This window comes from Echinops telfairi, unplaced genomic scaffold (genome assembly GCF_000313985.2).
Source record: "Echinops telfairi isolate 266 unplaced genomic scaffold, ASM31398v2 ScPeMD7_5592;HRSCAF=6446, whole genome shotgun sequence".
NCBI classification, from domain to species: Eukaryota; Metazoa; Chordata; class Mammalia; order Afrosoricida; family Tenrecidae; genus Echinops; species Echinops telfairi.
Window position 1 is genome coordinate 45,967,646 of NW_022109491.1, and position 16,230 is coordinate 45,983,875.

A 16,230-nucleotide genomic window follows, 5' to 3' on the forward strand; every position below is an offset into this window, starting at 1 on the left:
ATATGATTTTTTGTTCTTTGATGCCTGATAACTGATCCCTGTGACACCTGTGATCACACAGGCTGGTGTGCTTCTTCCATGTGGGGTTTGTTGCTTCTAAGCTAGATGGCCGCTTGTTTACCTTCAAGCCTTTAAGACCCCAGACTCTATATCTCTTGATCGCTAGGCACCATCAGCCTTCTTTACCACATTTGCTATGCACCCATTTGTTTCAGTGTTCATATCGGGCAGGTGAACACACAGCGATAGGATTTTTGTTCTTTGATGTCTGATACCTGATAAAATGATCTTTTAATTTAAAAAATTAGACATCATTAGTAACTTTCAAAAGAATGCCAACCTTTAAATTCTTCAGCTCCAAATTTTCTTCCTACATCACTGTGATAATTTGACTGACCACTTAGTGGAACTTATCTAATGCTCAAGGAAAATAAAGTCAGAAAGAATGTCTTAAAAGTATGTCAACATGAGGTGATGCTGATCCTAAGAACTATGTCAGAGGATTTTGTGCTGTCTGATCAATTAGAGGAAAAGAAACCAGTAAGGAATGAAAGCTGCCCAGCTTCAATGCTGAGAAAAACCCTCCCCGGGGGCCTGAGCTGGTGTAATAAAACATCACAGCAAAGGGTGGGTATTCGGAATCCAATCCTGGGTCTCACTTAACATTGTCATTTATGTTACTCAACACTCTCATTGGAATAGCAGAATCAGCAGAATGTCACGGGCATTGCTGATGCCTTCTGGCATCAAGGAGTACATGTGACCGAGTCTGCTATTATCTATCTGAAATTGTAGTAATTTAGCGGTGAGGGTTGAGTTTCTGTCTCATTTAGAGTTTTGATGAACTGACTATAATTAAATGTCTTCTGTATTTGTAGTTTGCAAACATATCCAGTGTTCTGTTGTTCACCTGAGATGCCTTGGGGAGTCTTATGGGACAAAAAGAAAATTACTTCTTAAAAAGGGCATAATAGAGAAGTTCTTGGTGTCCCTAAGACCTTCATGCAGCTGTGGTCCTACACATTTTCTTTGTGTAAAAATAAACAACAATACAAAGAAAACATGAAACTTTTGATGCAATGTATGAAAGTATTTCTGTGACATAAATTCACATATTGTGTTCAAAGGACTAGTATCCAATTTGTAAAAGAATGTGCTTATGAATTTAAATATGCCATTTGGAATATATTATACTTTAAATATATAACTACAGAAAGTAAACGGGATACCTGCATCCCATATTAGGACTTTCATATTCCAGTGGTTGCAGGTTCGTCAATAGCTGTCATTGTTCGGTACCATCAAGTCAGTTCCAACCCACAGTGACCCTGTACAGACCAGCAGGAAACACTGCCCAGTCTGATGCCATCCTCACAATTGTTATGTTCAAGCCCATCATTGCAGTCACTGTGCCAACCCATCCCTTTCTCACTGCCCTGGTACTTTACCAAGCAGGATGTCCTTCCCCAGGGACTGGTCTTTCTTGACAACATGTTCAATGCCTGTAAGTTAGTTTATAATCAAGAGCTCTAACATCAGCTCTCCTGGTATCCTAGAAATAAGCCTGATGTTGCTGTTTGAGCTCCCTCTAGTCCTGGCTGGGTTCACATTTCTTCAAAGAATACTCTGCCCGTGTAGCTCTCCTACACAAACTCAAGCTGTGCCCATTAGCTACACAATGAAAGCTTGCTTAGTTTGGGTTTCCCAGGAAGGAGACTCTAATCAAGGATTTAGAGGCAAGTAATTCATCTGAGAGATGATATCCCCAAAATGGAGGGGAGTGAGTCCACGAAGCAAGAAAGAGAAAGCAACCATGAAGAGTATGTTAGCAAGTGAGTTACCATGACGGGAAACTGGAGCTTAATTTTCGTGAGGAGCCGACTCTGGGGCACCGTGTAGGACACGTGGATCTAAATTCTACCACCCAAGGATGAGTGAGCTGGGGTATGTAACCGTCAACTTCCATCCCTTATTGCTTTAGGACTATTTCTAAAAAGCACCAATTCCTTGACATTCCAGCGTGCTGGACCCAGGCAGGGGGCTTTGTGATCCAGAGAAAACCCTCAGCTCCAGTTGATGTGGAGACTAGCAGGTAGAGTCCATATGAAATATTAGGGTGGGAAGATATGAGTAGACACTGGAAAGAATTTGCTGCAGACTCACAGGGTTTAAAAATGAGCCATTTGCTGTGGCTCATCTCTGACTCCCCTGGGAGAAACAAGTATCAGTTCTAGGCTGAATGAAAGTATATTAGCCCACATGGGTTCTTGAGATATTATCTATGTGGAAATGAGGTATAATACAAAAAAGGGGCACCCGAACAATGGTGGTGACCAAGGTCAGGGATTGATGCATTTATTCAACTTCCACCCCAGTGCTCAGTTAGGGGCTACCTTAGCAATCAGATGGCACCTCCTACTGCTTGGCTTTACCTTTCCCAAGAGAATGGAGAACTGACTGATAACAGTGAGAGGCACATAGCCGGCCCAGGTTACTCTACACATGTGTGTTAGTCTGGGTTGACTAGAGAAACAAGTCCAGTGACATTCATGTGTGTGTAAAGAGAGCTTTATAACAAAGAGTAATGGTATCTTAAGAAAACATCCCAGCCCAGATCAAGTCCATTGGTTTGATATTAGTCCAGATGTCCTATACCAGTCAATAAATTCCTCTTCAGACTCATGAAACACATGCAATGACACCGAATACAGGAAGATCACATGCCAGTGGGTGGAAAGTCTTGTGGACTCTGTGGCAATGGAAGCATCTCAGTGCTGGTGTGGGTCTCCACATGTCTCCTCCAGCTCCAGGGCTCTGGCTATCATCAGCATAGCTCCATGTGACTTGTCAACAGGAATGTGAAACAAAGAGAGCGTGTGTTCTGCCTCCAGGGAGGAAGACAGGACTTCCCAGAATCCTCAGGAGAAAGCCGTGCCCACATAGAGGCATTATTGGCTATGACCTGATTGACAGGCTAGAGACTATACCCCTTCGCTCAAGTTGATAGGAGATTATGTAATTGCTACAACCTGTTCATGTTTGGTCCCTGGCCAAAACCTCTACACCATGTTCCAGTTCTGGGAAGTAGCCAGATACCCAGGAGATCAGAGACTGATGGAAGGGAAGGTCCAGTACCCCACACCACTAGTTGCCAAACCTAAAAATAGTGTTAGAGGACATGCCACTCACCAGAGAGAAAAGATGAAAGACGCATAGAAGAAAAGAAAGCCAGGTGCGGGAGAAAGTCTCACTTAAGGCAGATGCTTCTATAATTGACCTGGTGAGTACCAGGATAGCAGGATCTGTAGTGCCAGAGTGAACCAAGACTAGGGCCAAGGCTTTGTGGAGCAGTTGTGGATTCGCACCATGGCAATTCCCCGTGTTTTTTTCGGGCCCCTTTTTTCGGGGTTTTCCTTCCTTGCTTCAGACCAATGATTCCGTGGAGCTGCTGTACCCTCTGTGGCCCACTCCCAGGCTCAGCTCTACTCACACACTTGGACCATGCTTGTCCTTGGGAGCGAGGCAGCCCCTGTGCAAGAGTGGCCCGTGCAGCACCAACAGACGACTGGATGTCTAAGTTGACGCCTGCTTGAGATGCCTCTGTTCATGGTAGTTGACCAACCCTGTTAGTCCCCTACGACCCAAAGCCAGGTTCTGACAGGGTCCCGCACTTGCTCTTGCCCTGCTAGACAGTCATTCCCAGATAAGAATCCCACCAGGGTCACCTGTCTGCCTCTATGTTACTCCCACCTTGTCTTTGTACCTCCTTCCCCTTCAGAGTTCTGTGTTACCTTTGTCATCGGCTCAGAGAACATGTTTCCTTTAGACTTGTTTTACTTCCTTGATACTGATTCCCTGGAATCCAATACATTCTCATGCTCAAGATTCGATTATTTAAGAGAGTTTCAGTTTCAAGTACCCTACCCACCCTCACCCCCCCCCCAAGCCCTCATCTAATTGACTTCTTAATGAGTGGAATTTACTAACATCTCTAAAAAATCCAGAAAAAAATTGTACATCAGACATGATTTAATTAGGGCTTTAACCCATTTTCATCCTTGCGCAGGGGCCATGCTAATCTTCTCTGTATCATTCCGATTTTAGTATATGTGTTGCTGAAGCAAGCAGAGGGCTTTAACCCATTTTCTCTTATTATTTTGGCTCTACACCCATTTGCTTCTTTTATCATACTTATTATGGTATGAAAAGCCGGCGGCAGTTTCAGGGATACTGTGTGAGTTAAAATCAGGGAAGGTATGTATCTGGCTTTATCCTTTCACCGTACTTGTTCGATGGGTATGATAGACTATATCTAGAAGAAGACAGCATCAGAAGTGGAGGAAGGCTTATTAACCTGACATATGCAAATGATATCACCTTGCTTGTTGAAAGTGAAGAGGACTTAACACACTTAATGATGAAGATCAAAGACTATTTGGCTTCAATATGAATTACCCGTCAACATAACAAACAAACCAGAAATCCGCACAGTGGACCTATGAGCAACATTGTGATAAATGGAGAAAGGATTGATGTTGTCAATGATTTCCTTTTACTTGGGTCCACAGTCAACACTCATGGAAGCAACAGTTAAGAAATAAAACAACATATTGCACTGGGCAAACGTGCTGCAAGGTATTAAAGAGCAAAGATAAAAATTTGAAAACTAGGTGTATACCTGACCTAGGATATTTCAGACTCCTCATGCATATGAAAGTTGGACAATGAATTAAGAAAGGCACAGAAGATTTTCCTATGACTGTAACCTGATCATTAAAACACTTTCTGTTGACCTCCTTCCCTGCCTTTCTCAATCTTAGCACTCCTACATATGATATATATATATGATATACCTATAGATATATCAGGGAGAATATACACCTTGAATAGATGAAAAAGATTCAATGACAAAAAAGTCCAATACTGCCTTCAAAAACACATGCTGTTCTGGGTGTGGTCTAAAGTAATAAGTGCAAGGAACCATAATCTGATGCTAGTTACTGCTATGTGGAAACAAACACTGTCACAGGATTAACAATAAAGCCTATTGCTAATAGAACAGGAGATCATATTAACACAGAACAAATAAAATACACTTAGTAAATTTTTAAATAGCAACTTTAGAAATAGCAAAGAGGTTTCAATGACATTTATTTTATGGTGAGGATTTTTAAAAATTGCTTTTATGGTAGGTCCTGGGGCACATATAGAAACCAGACTTGATCACTATCCACAAGGACTACACAGAGATTGTGTATAAGAGGATATTCCTGACATACCACAGTAAACCCGTCAACAGAAGTAGCACTGGGCATGAACACCTGTAAGAGGGAAACCTCGCTAAGTCTGAAGAAATAGATCCTTGACATGAGAAAGGGAGAAGAGCCCCAATATGGATGAAGGATAGGAGAATTTGTTAGATGTGCCAGACATCAACTCAGTGGCAAGTAGCTAAGCAGTGATAGATCAGGCAAGGAAACAGAAGGCCTGGGGATGCGTGCTAGAGAGCATGGACTACATATTAAGAACAGCGGGGATCAGCCAGTGCTTTTAAATAAGCACGTGCTCACCAGCTTGCCTACTTGATAAACCAAAATTTGCTAGGACACACTCTTTTAAGTCCTGATATCAGCTACATGATTCTACCTTTTAAAGGGCTACAATTCAATTATGAAATAAAATAGAAACTTTCTCTTGGCTTGTCCTCACTTCCTCACCCCTGTTAGGAGAGGAGTCAGATGTAAAATCAAGTCACTCTATTTGAGGACAAGCAGCCGTAGCTGAAAGTAATGAAGTCCCATACTCTGCCAAGAGGTATAGGTGGTATCCACTCAAAACACAATACCATCTGTGACTTTGAGAAATTAGGATGTAGCGAGAACTTGAAAGCTGTGTGAATCATTGCCAAAACACTCATTTCCAAGCATCGTTCATTGAGCTGGAAAATAATTATAAATTATTTGTGTGCTTTCCCCCGACACATAGGCTCCCCGCCAAATGTATGGGTGCTTCAAACAAGTGAAGTGCTTCTTAATGAACACTTTGATTTTTTTAAGAAATCTGAGGTGGTATTAAAGTGTATTTCATGCTCATGATGTTACTAGGTGCCATTCAGTTGTGCCAACCAACAGCTCTCCTGTGCAGAGCAGAAGGGAACATTGGACCTGCACCATCCTCATACTGTTCCTAAGCTTGACTGAGCTCAGTGTTGCAGCCACTGTGTCAATCCAGCTCAGTGAAGGCCTTCTTTTCGGTTGCCCCTCTGTTTTGCCAAGTATGATGTCTGAAGCATGTAAAACGGAGTCTCCATATCCTTGCCTCTAAGAAATTCAAATATACCAATTAGTCTTCAGTCTTCCTTATTCAGTGTCCAACCTTCACATGCATATGAGGCTATTAAAAATGCCACACCTTAGTCTTCAAAATAACTTCCTCGCTTTCATCATTTAAAAGAGGTTTTGTGGAGCAGATTTACCCAGCACAAAGCATCTTTTGATATATTGACTACTTCTTTTATGAGCATTGATTGTGGATTCATGCAAGACAAAATCCTTGACAACTTCAGTCTTTTGTAAATTCACCATGAAGTTACCAGTTGGTCTAGTTGTGAGGATTTTAGTATTCTTTAGATTGAGTTATAATCCGTACTGGAAGCTTCAATCCTTGATCTTCATCAACAAATATTTTAAGCCCTCCTGACTTTCAGCAAGCAAAGTTGTATCATCTGCATATTGCAGGCTAATAAGCCTTCCTCCAATCCTGATGCTGCATTCTCCTTCATATAACACAGCCTTTCTGGTTATTTGCTCAGCATACAGATCAATAAATATGGTGAGAAGATACAACCCTTACACACACACTTTCTGATTTTAAACATTCAGTATTCCTTGTTACATAACTAACTGCCTCTTGGTTCATTTACAAGTTCTGCATGAGCACACTTAAGTATTTTAGGATTCTCATATTTCTCATGGCTCTTCATAGTTTGTTATTATCTATACAGTTGAATACCGTGGCATAGTCAACAAAACATAAGTAAACATCTTTCTGGTATTCTCTGCTTTGAGCCAAGATCCACCTGACAACAGCAATGACATCCCTTGTTCCACTTCCTCTTATGAATTTGGCCTGAACCTCTGGCTGTTTGATTTCTCGAGTGGGAAATACCTCAGTTCTTGGCTTCGCACAAGAAAGAATTCACGCTGAAGCCTGGTTTGTGATCCAAATGGGTTTTTATAAAGGATGGAAGAACTTTCAGGTTTTATAGTCTCAAAGAATACACGCTATTTCAGGAAAGTGTGCCAAATCGCGTGATTTTTGAACACCACTGAACGCTGAATCTCGGGGGACTGCTCACCCACACATGGTTACATGAGGCCAGAGAGACCACAGCATGGCCAAGTGAGTACAGGAGCAGGGTCAAGGGGAGAAGGCAGCGGGGCCAAAGGGCCAAAGGGGCCTGTGGTCTCGCAGCCAAAGTATTAAAATCTCTGAATGGGGAGGCATGTTTGAAGGTATTGGTTGACCCCATTGGCAGAATCAAGCCACCTGGGCCTAGTTTGGGCTGCCCAGGTATACTGCCCTCCTGGCTTGGGGGGCTGGAATTGGAACATGCCCAGTTAAAGTCTTTATGGGTGGCCAAGGCTCACCTGATTCCTTTCCAACCTCCTCTATGGGGCCCTTCAGGCATGGGGAGGGACAACCCCCTCTATTCTGCTACCTACCATTGCTACTCCCTGTCACTATACCGCTGCAGCCATTGATCTTTTTACTTGCGTGTGACTTCCATGATATTGTTCTATAATTTGAGCATTCTGATGGGTCCCTTTTCTTTGGAAGGGGTACCAGTCTCTTCCAGCTAGTGAGCCAAATAGCAGTCTTCCAAATTTCCTGATATAGATGAGTAAGTACTTCCAATGCTTCGTCAGCTTGTTGAAACATTTCAATGGGTATTCCACCAATTCACGGAGCCTGGTTTTTGGCTATGCTTTCAGTGCAAGCTGTACTTCCTTCAGCGCCATTAGTTCTTACTCATACGCTGAAATGGTGGATTGTCAACTAGTATTTTTTTTTTTGGTACAGTGCTCCTTTGGGGTTCCGTATTCTCTCAGTCTTCTCTTGATGCTTCCTGCATCATTCAATATTTTGCCCATAGAATTGTCCAATATTGTAATTCAAGGCTTAATTTTTTTCTTGACTTCTTTTAGTTTATTTGATTTCTGTTTATTCCATCTGGAGAAGTTCATGTCTGTAGTCTCTGTTTGTGTCGTTGAAGAAAGGTATTTGCTACGAACAAGTCATCAGTTTTGCAATATTCTGTCATGTGATCTTCATTTCTATCACTGAGACCATAGTTTCCAACTACTGTTCCTTCGATTTTGCTTCCAACTTTTGAATTCCAATCGCCAATAATTATCCATGCCTTTCATTGCGTATTTTATCCATTTCTCACTGAAGAGGTTGGTAGAATTCTTCAATTTCCTCATCACTAGCTTTCGTGGTTAGTGCATACATTTGACTAACAGTTTTATTGCTTGGCTTTCCTTGAAGGTGTATAGATATAATTCTATCACAGACTGCTTTATACTTCAAGATAGATCATTTTTACTATGAATGCACCACCATTCCTTGTGACCGTGTCATTTCCAGCAGAGTAAACCACACGCTTTTCTTATACAAAATGGTCAATTTCAGTTAACTACTACCTAGGATATCAATCTGTATGCATTCTATTTCTTTTTTGAGGACTTCCAATGTTCCTACATTCGTACTTATTATATTCCAAGTTCAGATTGTTAGAGTTTGGCAGCTGTTTCTTCTGACTTTGAATTGTGCTCCAACAGCAAATGGAGATCCTGAAGGCTCCACCTTCATGTCACCAGGGTCCACTCACGTTTGAGAAAGCAGCTCTTCTTCAGTTACATTTCAAGTGCATCCCACCCACGGGGCTTTGGCTCACATTATCTCTGACAATGTTGTTTCCTTTCACTTGTCCTTCAATATCTGACACATTTTCAAAGGTGTGCACAAGGTTTTCAGTGGCTACTTATTCCAAAGTAGGCAGCTGAGCCTGCTTCGTAGACTCTCCTTAGTCTGGAAGCTCAGCTGAAATCTGTTTATTTCGGGTGATCCTACTGGCATTTAAAATACCAGTGACATAGCTGCCAACATCACAGTAACACACACACCACTACAGGATGACAAATGACAGACAAGTGGTAGATGCTGGCTATAATCATAGTTTCTCTTTAAAAATAATTTTCTCATATTGAATTAAGTTTGGCCTCTGAATAAAGCCTTTTTCACAATGACTGCATGCAGAGTGTCTATCTGTTTTGAATAACCTGATGTTGAAGTGGCTTTGAGCTGTGAATGAAATCTTTATATTCAAAGGATCTTTCCCCAGTGTGGATTTTCTGATGTTCAGTAAGGTGAGCTTTCTAGAGAAAGGCTTTCCTACATTTTTTACATCTTATATTCTCCACTGTGAATTTTCTGGTATCAAATAAGGTCTGAACTTATACTAAATGCTTTCCCACATTCATTGCATTTATAGAGTTTCTCTCTAGTGTGAATTATCTGATGTGGAGTAAAGTTGCATCTGGTGGAAGCATTTTCCACATTCATTACAAACATTTGGTCTTTCTCCAGTATGGATTCTCTGATGCTGAATAACTTCTGAACTTAGAATAAAGCCCTTCCCACATTTGTGGCATTCCACCTTTCCCCAGTGTGGATCCTCTGAGGCCATGAGGGTAGACCCTCCTGCATCCTTTACATTCGTGCTGCTCTACTTCTGTATGGCTCTGACGAAGGACTTGCTACCTTCCTTAGTCATAGAGTCTTTCTATCAGGTGACGTCATAAGTGATAAACTTGTCTCTCTCGGGTATGAACTTTCTGGTGTCAGATAATATCTGAATTGTGACCGAAAGCTTTCCCACACTGAGTACATTTGAATGGATTTGCCCCTGTGTGTATTCTCTGGTGCGCAATCAGATTTGAATGGTGACTGAAGTTTTTCCCACACTCATTGCATACACAGAGCATTTCCCCAATGTGAATTCTTTGATGCTTAGTAAGGTAGGAGCTCTGACTGTAGCTTTCCCACAGTGAGCACATTTGTAAAGTTTCTCCCCAGGTTGAGGAAGCTGGTGTCTAATAAGGAATGGGTTATATTATATTTGACGTTTTTATCCCATGTATCATATTAATTGGATTCCCCTTTCATATGTTCCCTATGAAGTCTAAGAAGGCTGGAATTTGAAGTTGGACTCCTTGATTTATTCCACATCTGAGCTCCCTTTTCTGTTTGGATTTTCCAATGGATAACTGTCACCTGCCTGAAATCTTCATCCTTAGGGAGGGAGTTCTCAGGCTCTGCCCTTCAAGGTTTCACGACTGTCTCCCTAATCCTGGTTCAGGGACTTCTCTAGACTCAGGTGAAGAGGACTCCATCACAGGAAGCTTTTGTTGGACATCATGTTATGTGAATTTTCATCCTTGTGAATCCAAACTTTAAAAAAAAGATTATTAATTGGCAGTTAATACATATATCATTCTACAGTTCAGTCACTTCAAACGGTATTGTGCAATTGATACCACAGTCAGTTTTGAAACATTCTTTTGTGAATCCAAACTGTTGAAGAGCCTTCATGTTACCAGTTGCTACTTTAGAATCTGGCACTCAGCAGCAGCAAATGGTATGGGCCCTGGTACAACAGGCTGTAAAGCAGGAGGCACGAGCCAAAACTCCACAGCCCCACTGATGTTTTTATTTTTTGTTTATTTCCATTATGATCTCTATATTCTTTCTTCTGATGACTGTAGGTGTTTTTTTTCTTTTTTTCTTTTTTTTGCAGTTCTTTTTCTAATTGTTGGGGTGGTTAGGATAAGGTGTTGATTCTGTTTTGTTTCATTTTTTCCTTCTTTTAGATGCATGCATATATTGTTATAAATTGAATATTGAGTTAGCCATTTCCATAAGATTTTAGTACATTGTATTTTATTCTCATTTGATTCAAGGAACTTTAAAATTATTTATTTTTTAATTCTACCACCCAGTAGTTTTAACAAACAACCAAACTCATAGCAATCGTATATGACAAGGTGGAATTGGCCCTATGGGTTTCTGAGACAATAATTCTTTATGGGAGTAGAAAACCCGGTCTTTTTCCCAAGGAGTAGCTGGTCATTTAAAACTGTTGACTTTACCGTTAGCAGCCCATGAGTAACCACTATACCACCAGGGCTTCTCCAGTGGTTTTAAGCAGGTTGTTATTCAGTTTCCATGCATTTGACTTTGTCCTTAGTCTTCCTATTATTGATTTCTAATTTTATAACATTGTGATGTAGGAAGATACATTGTATTATTTTGATGTTTAAAATGTATTAAGGCTTGCTTTGGTTACTGCTATTAAGTCGATTCTGATTCATAGTGATCCTATAGGACAGAGTAGAGCTGCCCTTGGTTTAGGAACTGGGACTCTACAAGAGTAGAAAGCCACTTCTTTCTCCCAGAGCGATCGGTGGTTTCAAACTGCTATCCTGGCAGAATTAATCAGTTTCTTCATGATCCATGTTTGTGGATGGTGTGTAAATTTGAAGAGCGGTTGTATTAACTGGGCTTTATTGGGAGTATTTTGATATTATCATATTACAGACAGCTATGCGATCCATCGCGCAGTGTTCTTACTGATGATGCATGCAATGTGTGTGTTCTTGAACTGTCATTCTTGACTGATAAACGTTATGATTATCTCATTTCAAAATGGCCACTACCTGGCCATTTCAGCTCACTGATGCCTGTGATAGCGATCTTTATGCATTCCATTTCAGCTTTGATGACTTCCAATTCTCCTTGATTCTTACTTTGTGCATTCCACACTGCCATTATTAACAGTTGTTTGAAGCTGCTTTCTCCCAATTCTGACTCGTGTCTCATTAGCACACGAAGATCCTGAAAGCTGTATTCTCTCCATGTCGTTGAGGTCAACTCTACCTTGAGGAGGCAGCTCTTCCCCAGTCAGGGTTTGAGTGCTTTCAGCCTGAGGGGCTCATCTACTGACACTGAATCTGATAATGTTCTGTGCTAATCATAAGGTTTTTAGTGGCAGCTCCTTCAGAAGTTGATAGCCAACCTTCTTCCTACCGCGTTCTATATCTATGCTGGGTTTGACAATATCTTGCAATCGCCACATAGAGCTCACAGACAAATCTCACAATTATGGAAGTTTATTAAGGAAGGAATTAGGTTACCACAAGTAAAGATCAGGAAACAATAAGGATGCCATCATTGGTCCACAGCAGCACCTCTACTCAGATAGCACTTAAGTCTCTCTCTAGGCCTTAGCTTCTCAGCTATGTGGTATTTTGACTTCTGTCTCCATGGGAGAGAAGCCAGCCTACCACTCTGCCTCACAGTTTTATAATCTCAGCACTGTTCCTCTGTTTTTTCTTATGGTCTCTTTGACTTAGCCTCTGGTCTTGGTCTTATGCTCTTCTTGACTTAGGTGTGTCTCATGGACTCCATGCTGTACCGCTGGTGCCTCCACCATTGCAGAATAAGGTCTTGCTCCACTGGAGGCTCCTCTTCCAGTGGCTCTGGGATTTCTATGTTCCTGCTTCTGAGATCTTTTTTAAACATTTAAAATTATTATAAATAGGTGGAGGCTTACATTTCAGATCATTAACGTTGTACACTCCATGATTTCTCTTCTCCCTTTTGTGGAATACTGTCTTGCAGTGTACCCAAGTAACCCCCTGCCTGTCCTGTTGCTTTATCTTCCTTCATCTGGACCTCCCAACCTTGGCAGTCTCCAAAGTCTTTGTCCTTTGGTAGGAAAGTCTTTATCTTGCTTTTTTAATACTTTGTCTCTTGACAGCGATCTCACATATTTGTCCTTTGTGAGCGATTAATTTTACTCTGCACCAAGAACTCCAGGTCCATCTATGACCGGAGATGATGACATAGACATCATCTATGTCACTGTTTTTTTAGAGATGGATAGTAGTCAATTGTGTGCATGTACCACAACTTCTTTATCCATTCTTCTGCTGATGAGTGTTGAAGTTGTTTCCATCGTCTTGCTATTATCAACACTGCTGCATGAACATCAGTATGCATATGTCTGTTTGCGTTATGATTCTTACTTCTTTAAGATATATACCCATCAGAAGGATTGCCCTAACATATGGAATTGCTAGTCCCAGTTTTTTGAGTGACTGCCACATCGCTTTTTTTCCGGTGGTTCATATTTAGTCCCTCCATTATCCATGAGGGTTCCAATCTCTCAGCATCTTCCCGAGGATTTGTTTTTATCACTTATGTTGAACTTGGCTGTCAATGGCAGTACGAGATAATCTCATTATATCTTGATTTGCATCTCCCAGATGGATAGTGATTGTGAACGTTTCTTCATGCGCGTGTTGGCTATTTGGATGTCATTTTTGGCGACTGTATGTCCGTGTCCTGTGTTCACTTTTGTTGTTCATCATTTTCTTATTGAGTTGCTACAGTTCTCTCTATGTTTGGGAATTAGCCCCTTCTGCATTGTGTCGTTGTCAAAAGGATGTCCCCACTCCCGGGTTCTCTTTTCGCTCGTTTGGTGCACAGAGTGCCTCACCTTTACTAGGTACCAGCCGTCTATTTTGTCTTCTACTGCGTGTTTCCTTCGATACACATGCTAGTGTGTTTCTACCCTGTAAGAGGTCCGGTGAATTTGCCTTTGTTTTCTCATTGATGATCTTTATAGTCTGGGATTTACATGTAGGCTTTTGATTCATCTATAGTATACCTTTGTACATTAGTTGGGGTATGTGTTCCGTTTCATTCTTCTGCAGATGGAGAGACAATTTTGCATCACCATTTGTTGAAGAGACAGTCTCTTTCCCATTTAATGGGTTTTGGCCTTATGTCAAGTATCAGTTGTCTGTAGGCGAATTCATTTACTTCTGGGTTCTTTCTTCTGTTCCATTCATAACTACTATGGCTGTGTGATAGGTTTTGAGGTTGGGAAGTGAGAGGCCTCCTCCGACTTTGCTCTTCTTAAGAAGTTCTTTGCTTGTCCTGTGTTTCTGTCACTCCATATGAAAGTAGTTATTCGTTATTCCATTTCTTTAAAGAACAAAGTTGGGACCTGGACTGCAATTGTAGTTATAGATTGTTAGCATCTTGACAAATCCAGCCTTCCTATCAAAGACCACAGAAATATCTCTCACTCGTGCAGCTCCCTTGCTTTCTTGCGTTCGTGATCTATAGTTGTTTGTACCAGTCTTTTGTCACCTTGGTTATGTTTAGACCTAAGCAGTTCATATTTTTTTTATCAGGCCATTGTAAATGATATTTTCTTGATGTCTTCTTCAGAGCTCTCTTTTTTAGTATACAGAGATCTGATTTATTTTTATGTTAATTTTCTATCCTGCCATGCTACCAAACCTCTCAATTGTATCCAACCTATTTTTGCCCCTCCAGTTTGGGATTTTCTACGTATCAAATCATATAATTTTCAAAGCTTTAACTTATTCTTTAACAATTTGGATCCCTTTTATTTTTATTTGTTGTCTAATAGTTCTGGCTGACATCCAGCACAATGTAAGATACAACTGGTGATAAGGGGCATTCTTGTCTGGTTCCCTTTTACAGGGGGATGATTTCAGTTGTTCTCTGTTGAACAAGGTGTTGGACATTGGTTTTGCATAAATTACCTTTATAGTGTGGAAAAGTTTTTCTTCAATACCTGTTTTGCAGCATGTTCTTTTAATCAGGAATGGGTATTAGATAATTTCAAATGCCTTTTCTGCATCAATAGATATAATTATATGATTCTTACCTTATGTTTTTTTTTATGTGGTAGATTACATTATTTTTGTAATATTGAAGCATCATTTTGTACCTTGTCTGACTCCCAGTTGGCCATGGTGTATTCTTTTTTTCTTGTTGTCTTCTAGAGTTTTGTTGTGAATTTTTTCATCTATGTCTGTGAAAGAGAGGGTCAGGGGAAGGAGGGGTAGAAAGTGGGAATGATCAAAAGGATCTACATATAATCCCCGCCCTGGGGGATGGACAACAGAAAAGTGGGTGAAGGGAGATGTTGGACAGTGTAAGATATGGCAACATAATAATAATTTATATATTATCAAGGGTTCATGAGGGAGGGGGCAAAGGGAGGAAGGGGAAAAATGAGGAGCTGAGACCAAGGGCTCAAGTAGAAAGTAAATGTTTTGAGAATGATGATGGCAACAAATGTACAAATGTGCTTGACACAATGGGTGGATGGATTATAATAAGAGTTGCACAAGCCCCCAATGAAATGATTGAAAGAAAAAGAAAGATACTGGTCTGTAGTTTTCTACTTTGAAAATATCTTTCCCTGGTTGTTGCTATCAAGGTTATTCTTGCTTCATAAAATGAGTTTGGGAACTGTCTGTTTCAGCAGGGGCGGGGAGTGGGATGGGTATTCAGTGAATTAGAACATCATCTTGAATATTTATTTCACAGGAAATCAGCCTCGATTCTCAAGGGATAACTCGTTAATTTTAATGATCTGTGATAAAAGGCATGCCAATGCCTTCCTATTTCAGAAGGGTTTTGTGGTCTGTTGCTATTACTATGTGAAAGTGGTGAATGGTTTAAATTCCACACGCTGAAATGTGAAACTGTGGCGGGCAAACCAAAGCATGCAGCCACCTCCTCCGTACTATTCCCAGCCCCCATGTGTGCCCCCTGGGTCAACACTCTTACTCAGCTGGGAAAAGCATATAAATATCCTAGCTGTGTTAGTCTGGGTTGACTAGAGAAACAAATCTAGAGACAGTCATATGTGTATAAGAGAGAGCTTTATATCAAAAAGCAATTGTGTATTGAGAAAACATCTCAGCCTAGTCCAGATCAGGTTCATAAGCCTGATATTAGCCCAAATGTCCAATACTAGTCTAAAAATTGCTCTTCAGACTCACACAGCACATATAATAATGCCAAGTGCAGGAAGATCACAGGCTGGTGGGTGAAAGGTCTTATGGATCCAGTGGCGGTGAAAGCATCTCAGCACTGGCACAGGTCTTCATGTAGATCCTCCAGCTCTCCAAGTGTCGCAACAGCAGGAGAGTGAAGCCGAGAGAGAGACTCCTTGCAGGTCTCAGCAAGTTTCTCCATGCCTTGTCCACAGGAAAATGAAGGCAGAAAGAGAGACGAAGTTCCCAGAGTCCCCACAAGAAGGCCATGCCCACAAGG

The 16,230-nt window shown here is 41.0% G+C and overlaps 1 protein-coding gene and 1 non-coding gene across 2 annotated transcripts in view; one reads left to right on the forward strand and one right to left on the reverse strand.

The window, feature by feature from the left end:
• The window catches only part of SLC24A3 (solute carrier family 24 member 3), a 422,380-nt gene that overhangs the window by 308,811 nt on the left and 97,339 nt on the right, over nt 1-16,230 (forward strand). The window lies entirely within an intron of this gene.
• LOC115871446 lies at nt 4,021-4,126 on the reverse strand. The gene has a single exon (XR_004047310.1). It is a non-coding gene; the product is annotated as a U6 spliceosomal RNA (small nuclear RNA).